The 7,704-nt window shown below is 56.2% G+C and overlaps 1 long non-coding RNA gene across 1 annotated transcript; it reads right to left on the bottom strand.

The window, feature by feature from the left end:
- Positions 1-287: 287 nt before the first annotated feature.
- LOC132670323 (uncharacterized) lies at positions 288-2,943 on the bottom strand. The gene is made up of 2 exons (XR_009606599.3): positions 2,614-2,943; positions 288-1,694 (listed from the first exon to the last, which is right to left on the bottom strand). It is a non-coding gene; the product is annotated as an uncharacterized LOC132670323 (long non-coding RNA).
- Between the last annotated feature and the right edge of the window lie 4,761 nt (positions 2,944-7,704).

Genomic DNA, 7,704 nt, shown 5'->3' with positions numbered 1-7,704 from the left:
GCCCGTGTCCCCACACCGTCTCCTCCCCCACCAGCAGATTCTCTTTACCTTGTTGCCGACCTGATGGATAAAACATATACCCTGGCTTAAAAAAAAAATTGTATATATATATTTCCACTGGAAAGTAACACGTGCTCCTTAAACACATTTGGGAAACTACAGGAAATAGACATAACGTTTGTGCTCCCAGGGCCAGTGATAGGGGCCGGGGTCCTAAGCACCTGCTCTGGGAATATCTGCCGAATAAGTGAACAAGGAAACAAAATTACCACGGGTCCACCGACAAGCTCTGTCAACATTTTGGTGTGTGTATTTTCTCCGAGTAGTTTTCTTGCATCGCTTAGGTTTGTTTACATTCATTATGATCTCCTGGCAGACACAGTTTCCTATCATGTTTCTTTCATTCCACATCATCTGACACATATGCTTCCCTCTTCTATGTAGCATTTTAAACATCTCTATAATATCCTGCCAGTGTGCGAACCACAGCTTACTTGAATCTTCTCCTGTGGAACTTTGAGGCTGTTTTCCATTTCTCTCTTTGTAAATGTCACAGCTGCTGTCAGTTATACGGGGCCCTGTGTCCATATTTCAGCTTATTTCCTAAGGAGAGAGTCTCAGAAGGAAGATGAACTTGGTCAAAGGTTTCCTTTTCAAATCTGATTTCATATTTTTTAAGAGTGACATACCTTATGAAACAGCTTTATATCTGTTGAGAAACCTGGTTAAGTTCTTTTTTTAATATTGTTTTTAAAAATGCCTTGTTCTGAACAATATCCTGTGCCTTTGAGAAAACAGCGGCGGATATGAAAGGAGATTTGCTCCCTGCGAGCTCTTAGGAGGCGATCTGGCTCAGGAAACAGGCACATCAGATCTGTGCGTGTATCTGATGGTTACCATGGCAACAAGTCATTTAACACAACGCTCGGGTACAGCATTGATCAATAAGGGAGGGGGCAAGAGTGAAACAAATTAGTTGGCGTCTGAACAGTCCCCCAGGGATAACAGCAATAACACGGACCGCTCTGTCTGTCCCTGTCCCCAGGCGGGGACCTGGGTGGGTGGAAGAAGCAGCAGTGAAGTCCCCTCTACCCTGGGTTGGGATGTGTGGGGCAGGGGTGCAGAGAATAGTCACATGGGGCTGAGAAACCCGTTCCTCCAAACCAGATCCTGGGGCAAGAGGGGCCTGAGACAAGGTTGGGGACCTGAGATCCTGGGGCCAGGGGGACAGAAGGCCACGTGGGAAGAGGCTGGGATGGACCCCAGGGCCTGAGCACAGCCAGTCCCAGCTTCTCCACGCTCCTGCAGTGTGTTGGCATGGCCAGCTGGGACAGCTTGCTGCCTTCCTCGTCGCTTGGGTGGGGAGTCGAGTCCAGAGAGGAGCCGTGACTCCCTCCACACACTCGGCAGCTCCGTGTCCCAGCCCAACTCTCTGCGGGGGTGATGTGGGTCCAGCAGTGGAGAAACCCCACGTGCCCTCAAGGAGGTCCCAGCCTGGTGGGGGAGAAAGCAGCCTTCATGGGTTCCTTCACTTCTTCATCCACAAATACTTCCTGAGCGTGTCTGTGGGGCTGTGCCCTGGCCTGGGCAGACAGCGGAGACCCATGTGGACGGGGCATGGGCTCTGGGGTCAGATCACGGCTCCGAGATCCCGTAATGTGTTATGATAATGATGGAAAGCCTTAGACCCGGGCCTGGGAGACACGGAGGGCTCAGTGGGCATCACAATGACAATGGTCTGAAGGGGAGGCAGAGTCTGATGGGTGTGAGGAAGAAGGGCTTTCTTTGGGGGGGGTACCCTACTAAGTCTACTGAATCCTGAGAGTTGACATGGGGAAGGTCAACCTGGGGAAGTGGAGTTCAAGGGCCAGGGGGTGGCTGGGATTACTCCAGGGGCAAGGGTGGAGCAAAGTGAGGGCGTCTGGGACCGTCCATGGCTGTGCCATTTTGCCTCCAAGCTCTAAGGGAGTAGGGGTGAGTGGGGCGGGTTCAAGGGGCTCCTGCCTGTCTTCAAAGGTCTGGGATGAATAACTGGGAAGCTGAATTATAGACACCCCAGGTTTTCCCAACATGCCAGCCTGGGTGTGGAAGGGGGCTAACTTTCAGGGACTGCTCACCATAGTTGGGGGGCGGGGGCGCCTCTTCAAAGGACCTCCCCAAATAAGCGTAGAGTTGAGACCCTCTTACTAGAAGGTAATTCAACAACTTGTATCCCAAACCTGTAACTGTCCCAATCTTTGGATTATTTGGGAAACAGTCCCAAACCCAGAGATGGTCACAACAGGGGCTGGAAGTGACACGGGCACCCCAAATCATGCACTGGTTAAGTAAATAACGATTCATTTTCTTGCTGTAACTCAGGTGTCTACCAGGGTGCAGCCAGCCATTGCCCTGTGCCCTGTTTGGGGCAGGAATTGGGGCATCCACTCCTCCTTTGAGGACCCAGAAGAAACTGGTCTGGTCGTGGAGTGGTCCAGGGTTCAGGGTCCTGCTTGGCAAGCCCTGCTTCTGACTCCTCCCACACTTCCTCCCTGTTGAGTTGGGCAAGTCACTGAAGCGGGTCTGTGCCTCAGCCTTCTCATCTGTAACACGGGCAGAGGGATCTGTGCTTACCTCAATGCAAGTAACCATGCGCAGTATCTGCCTTGGTGCCTGTCACAGTCAGCCATCAGGAAATAATGACCTTCGTCTATTTATTCCATGTTCTTGTGCTTCTAACAGGGTCTGGGGCTGGCTTGGGAACCCACCTGCCACGGAGAAGAGAACAGCCCTTGGGGCCCCGCGCGGCTGGGCTAGAATTCCAGGCCCACCAGATCCTGGCTGTGTGACCTCGGTGGGTCACTTAACATCTCTGGGCTTCGCCGCGCCCGTGGGTCGGTGGGGCTGCGAGCCCCCTTGGCTGGGGACGCTGTGCAGGGCGTTTGCTCAGGCAGCCCAGCGAGGAGCCAGCGGGAGCCGCGTGTGTCCCCGGGGGGAGCGGGGTCGTCGGGGCCACTGCCCCCCAGAGAGCGGGTTTGGGTTGCGCAGCGCCTGCGTGCCGCGTGGGGGCGCTGCCGGGCAGGGGCGCCTGCACCTGCGCCCGACCGGCCTCGCAGGCTCCGCGAGCGGCCGGCAGGAGGCAGGCTGTCCCCGCGAGCCGGCCGTGTCCTCGCGTCACCCCGCCGCCAGCCCCGCCCGCTTAAAGGGCCAGGCGCGCACTAATGCGCGGAGGACCCTCTCCGTCGACACCGGCCCGGGGATTTACATTTAATTTGTGAGCGCTTTAATCTTTAATTTAAAAGCCTGAATGATTCATTGCCATATTAATAAATAATAACATTTATTATTCTCCTAATGAGTGTCCAAACTACAGAGGCAATTACATGTCTTATATTTCTCATAAATTGAGACAGCAGAGCGTCAATTACAGAGGCTCACGCATCTACCGCGTTCTGATCGGGGTCCTGATCCTGCTTCCTCTCTGTCCCCAAACAACCCCATCCTGCGTGTAGGCGAGGGGGTGGGTAGAGTGACTCGGCTCCTGTTTGATTCGGCGCCATTCCCTCTCCTCCGTGTACCCCCCTCCCCTTCCCTGCCTTCCTCTTACCCCCTTCCCGCCCCCCTCCTCCCTGTCCCCCCTCCTCCCTGCCACCGCTCTTAACCCTTCCCCCTCCCCTTCTCCCCACTCTCCTCCCCTCTCCCTCCTGGCCCCCTCTCCTCCCCCATCCCCTCACCCCCCTCTGTCTCCCCACCCCTCCACCTCTCCTCTGGGTGGGAAATGGGCCTCTGCCCCCAGGCCTGGGAGCGTCAGGAATGCCCCCCCTTCGCTCATTCTTTCTTTCTGAGAATATCCACTGAGCGTTGGGGTGTATCTTCACCGCACACACGGGGAAACCGAGTCTTGGCGGAAGGAGCTCCCTGACCCTCAGCTGGCAAGGGGCACAGCCAGGCTCCACACTGTCTGTTGGCTCCCAGCACGGGTTCTCGCCTCTGCCCCAGTGCAGGTTGGAGCAGGCCCTCGCAGGCAGGCGTGAAGGCGAGGGGGGGGTGGTGTGGTGGGGGGGGGGGGGGAAGTCTGGACAGATCAGAGCCGCCAGCACCCCTGGCTGGCTTCACCGTGGCTTTGCTTCCCTCCCCATCAGCAAAGTTCTTCTTGCTTATTTCCCATCATCTCATCCCCTGAGTTAGGCAGGAGGGCCAGGAGAGAGGTCTCTAAAGGGCAGAAAGGGATGGCCACTTTCTCCCCTGCTGCCTGGCCTTAGACCCTCACTTCTGGCGGGGGGGGGCCCGCAGGGCAGGGCTTCCCCGCTAGGTCTCCGGGGAAAAGTCGGAGACCCAGGGCCGCTCCTCAGGTCTGCACCCTAATCGGATAAACTCCGAGGAAAAAAACCGGCCCCGCGATTCCCCGCCTATTTGGGTATATATCCATCCAGGACTTTCTCCAGGCAAATGCTGAAACAAGGGACTCTTTCCCCCCAAGAGGCATGGGATCTGACTTTACGTGCAGTTTCCCATCTTGACTTTTCCACAAATGCTTCATTTCAACCCTTCCCGGTGCCTTCCAGCCATTCTTCAAACACCCAGGTTTGCACCGCTGTGCACTACCCCACGGCAGAGACAAGCCCCGCGTTGCCGAGGCTGGGCCGGCCACCCTTCCCCCTGGTGGACAGGGGCGCCGGGGCCGTCGTGTGCTGCGGTCTCTGCGGGAATCCTGGATTACGTCCTCAGGGCCCGTTCCTAGAAGTGGAGTTACTGGGTCAGAGAGCATGAGCGCCTTGAGGGCTGCTGGCTGGCTCGGCCAGCGTGGCTGTCAGCCGGGCACACCCTTGCACACACCCTGGGCAGGCCTGGCGGGCCCGGCTCACTGCCACGCCCTTGGCTCCCTTGCCAAAGCTGACATTATCATCCGACAAGCTCTTGGAAGCACCTCCTGTTTCCCAAGTGCTGCTGTCCTCGTCCTTCCACCGGGCCATCTTGGGAATCTGGAAATACAGGCAGGAGGGTTGTGTTTTCACACATGAAGAGACTGAGGCCCAGTAAAGCCAGGTGCATTTGACCCATAGGATTTTAGAGTCTCTTTTAGATCTGAGAGACCATCCAAGCCCCTTGCGTTTCAGATAATGGGGAAAGGCTCAGTAAGACATCAGTGGGAGAGCACTGTTTCTGGAGTCCATCTGTCCATCTACATACCCATCCCATCTACCCATCCCCTCATTCATTCGGGAGATCACCTATCCACTCATCTACCCATCCATCCATCTATCCATCCATCCATCTACTCATCCATCCACCCATGTATCCATCCATCCATCCATCCACCCATCCACCCACCTATCCATCCACCCACTCATCTGTCCATCCATCCATTCATCCATCCATTCACACATGTATCAAACCACTTATCCATCCATCCATCCATCCATCCACCCACCCACCCACCCGCCCACCCGCCCATTCACCACTCTACTCACCCATCCATCTACCCACTCACCCAACCACCGATCCACTCATCCATCCATCCATCCCTCCATCCATCCGTCCATCCGTCCATCCGTCCATCCATCCATCTGCCCATCCATTCAATAAATATTTACTGAGAACCAGCTCTGGGCAGGCCCAGGTACAGGGAATTTTGCTTGAATAGCTCTGGCTCTTGCAGGGACGTCACACCATAAAGACATGACCATGGCTGTGATGGTTCATCTGCCAGGGGAGGGTCAGGCTGTTATAAGAGCATGTGGCAGAGAAGCTAGAGCTGGTTGGGGCAGGAGTCAGGAGAGCCTTTCTGGGGAGGATAAATCCTGGCCCCCACTGCCACTCTCCGTGTGACCTTGGGTGAGTCCCTGTGTCTTCCACCTTGTTTCCTACTCTGAATCACGGGGGAGACAAGCCATAATTTCCCTGTGGGCTGGGAGGCTGGGCTGGGTGCACAATGAGGGTGAAGGGGCATGTCAGGGAAGGAAGGGGAGCTACAGCCCCTCTACTGACCCCCGAGTGTGGTGACTCTCTGGGGCCTTGGAGAGTTAGTGACAACTAACTAGGAGTCAGTATCAGGCACCGTCTTGCTCCACCCACACGAAACCCTGAACTCTCTCTTTCTCATGAGTGTTACTACTATCATTGCTAACATCTTGTGAGTTTCTATCAGAGGCCAGGCATTATGCTAAGCACCTTCACGGATCGATTTATTTAATCCCCCGTCAGCCCTCTCAGGCAGGTAGAAATCACTCTGCCCACTTTGCAGAGGAGATCACTGAGGCACAGAGTAGTAATGTAGGTTGCCAGGGTCGTGTAGCCAGTAGGTGGGGGATCTGGGCGACCCGACACCGGGAGCCGTGCTGTCGAAGCCGTCATGGTGCCTGTTCTTTGTCTGTATTGTTCTTGTTGCAAAAACGTATGTTTTACAGATGAGGAAACCGGCACTCAGGGACTTGCCCTGGGACCGATAATTCAGGCCTGTGGGACCACCGGTCTGGCTCTCGTGAGGGTCCATCCACCCAGAGTGCCTGGAATAGTACGTGTGGGAGTCTGTCTGCCCCCTCCAGCGTGAGCTGGCTTTTCTCCTTACTCTGCAGGCTGGTGGAACCACCAAGCACACCCTGGCAGGTGGCTGGCTGAGAGGCCGCCACAGCGGTCCAGCTAAGAGGCCGTGAGGGCTCAGACGAGGGTGGTGGCTGTGGAGGTGGGGACTGGTTGGATTTGGGGTAAACTTTGGACATGGAGGAGACAACGCGACTCCATGATGGGTTGAAGGTTACCTTAGGTTACCTTTCACCCTTAGGGTGAAAGACAGAAGTCAAAGGTGACTCCCAAGTTGGGGTCTGAGCCCTGGAAGGAAGGAGGAGCCATTTGCTGGGGAGGAGAAGGGAGCCGAGCGATGCAGGTTTAGGGCCGGGCTGCCCACTCACCATTCCGTGGGGTGAGCGCAGGCAGGTGGCCACGTAAGTCTGGAGCTGGGGGCAGTGGTGTCCTGGTGATAGCAGACGGGAGCTTTCCTCAGGGCTGGGAGCAGAGGCTCCTCCCTCCACACCCTCACTCTGAGGGCCAGGAGCGACCCCCCCCCGCCGCAACCGGCTGCAGACCATCCCTCCTCAGGCCTGCACTGCCCTCTCCTTTACCCTCACACCCACGTCTCCCCCTTCTGAGGTACTGCCCTCTTGCCCCATAACCACCTATCTAAAGAACCCACCTGACCACGTGCCTCCCTGCCAACCACCACCTATGGCTTCCTGCTTCCCCCTGTGCCCAGACTAGCTCCCCCAAACCCGCCCCTTCTCCAGCCCCTGCTCTTGCAACTCCTGGCCATGCCAGACTGCTCTGGGGTGGCCCCTCCAACCCCAACACCCAGCCTCTTCCCCTCCCAACACTGCTGTTCCCTCTGTCCCCTCCACCTTGAACTTCCCCTGCCTTCTTCCACCTGACTCTGAGCAAACCATCTATGTGACCCAAGCAAGGGACTTCCCTCACTAAACCTCAGCTTCCTCGTCCACAGCATTGGAGTGGGAATCATTGTACCTGGCTCGCAGGTGCTGGGAGGCGTGGAAAAAAATAACACATCTAACCTGGGTAGCTCAGTACCTGGCACGGTGCCCAAGAAGTATGAATTTACAAGATAACAGAGCTCAGGTACCGCCTCTTCCTGGAAGCCCTCCCCGCTGCTTCAGGCCCGCCTTGGAGTCCCCAGCGTTTTTCACACTTCATGGTATTGTCTGGTTAATGTTCACC

Source organism: Panthera onca, chromosome B3 (genome assembly GCF_046562875.1).
Source record: "Panthera onca isolate mPanOnc1 chromosome B3, mPanOnc1 haplotype 2, whole genome shotgun sequence".
In the NCBI taxonomy this organism is placed as follows: Eukaryota; Metazoa; Chordata; class Mammalia; order Carnivora; family Felidae; genus Panthera; species Panthera onca.
This window is presented reverse-complemented; position numbering and strand designations above follow the sequence as displayed.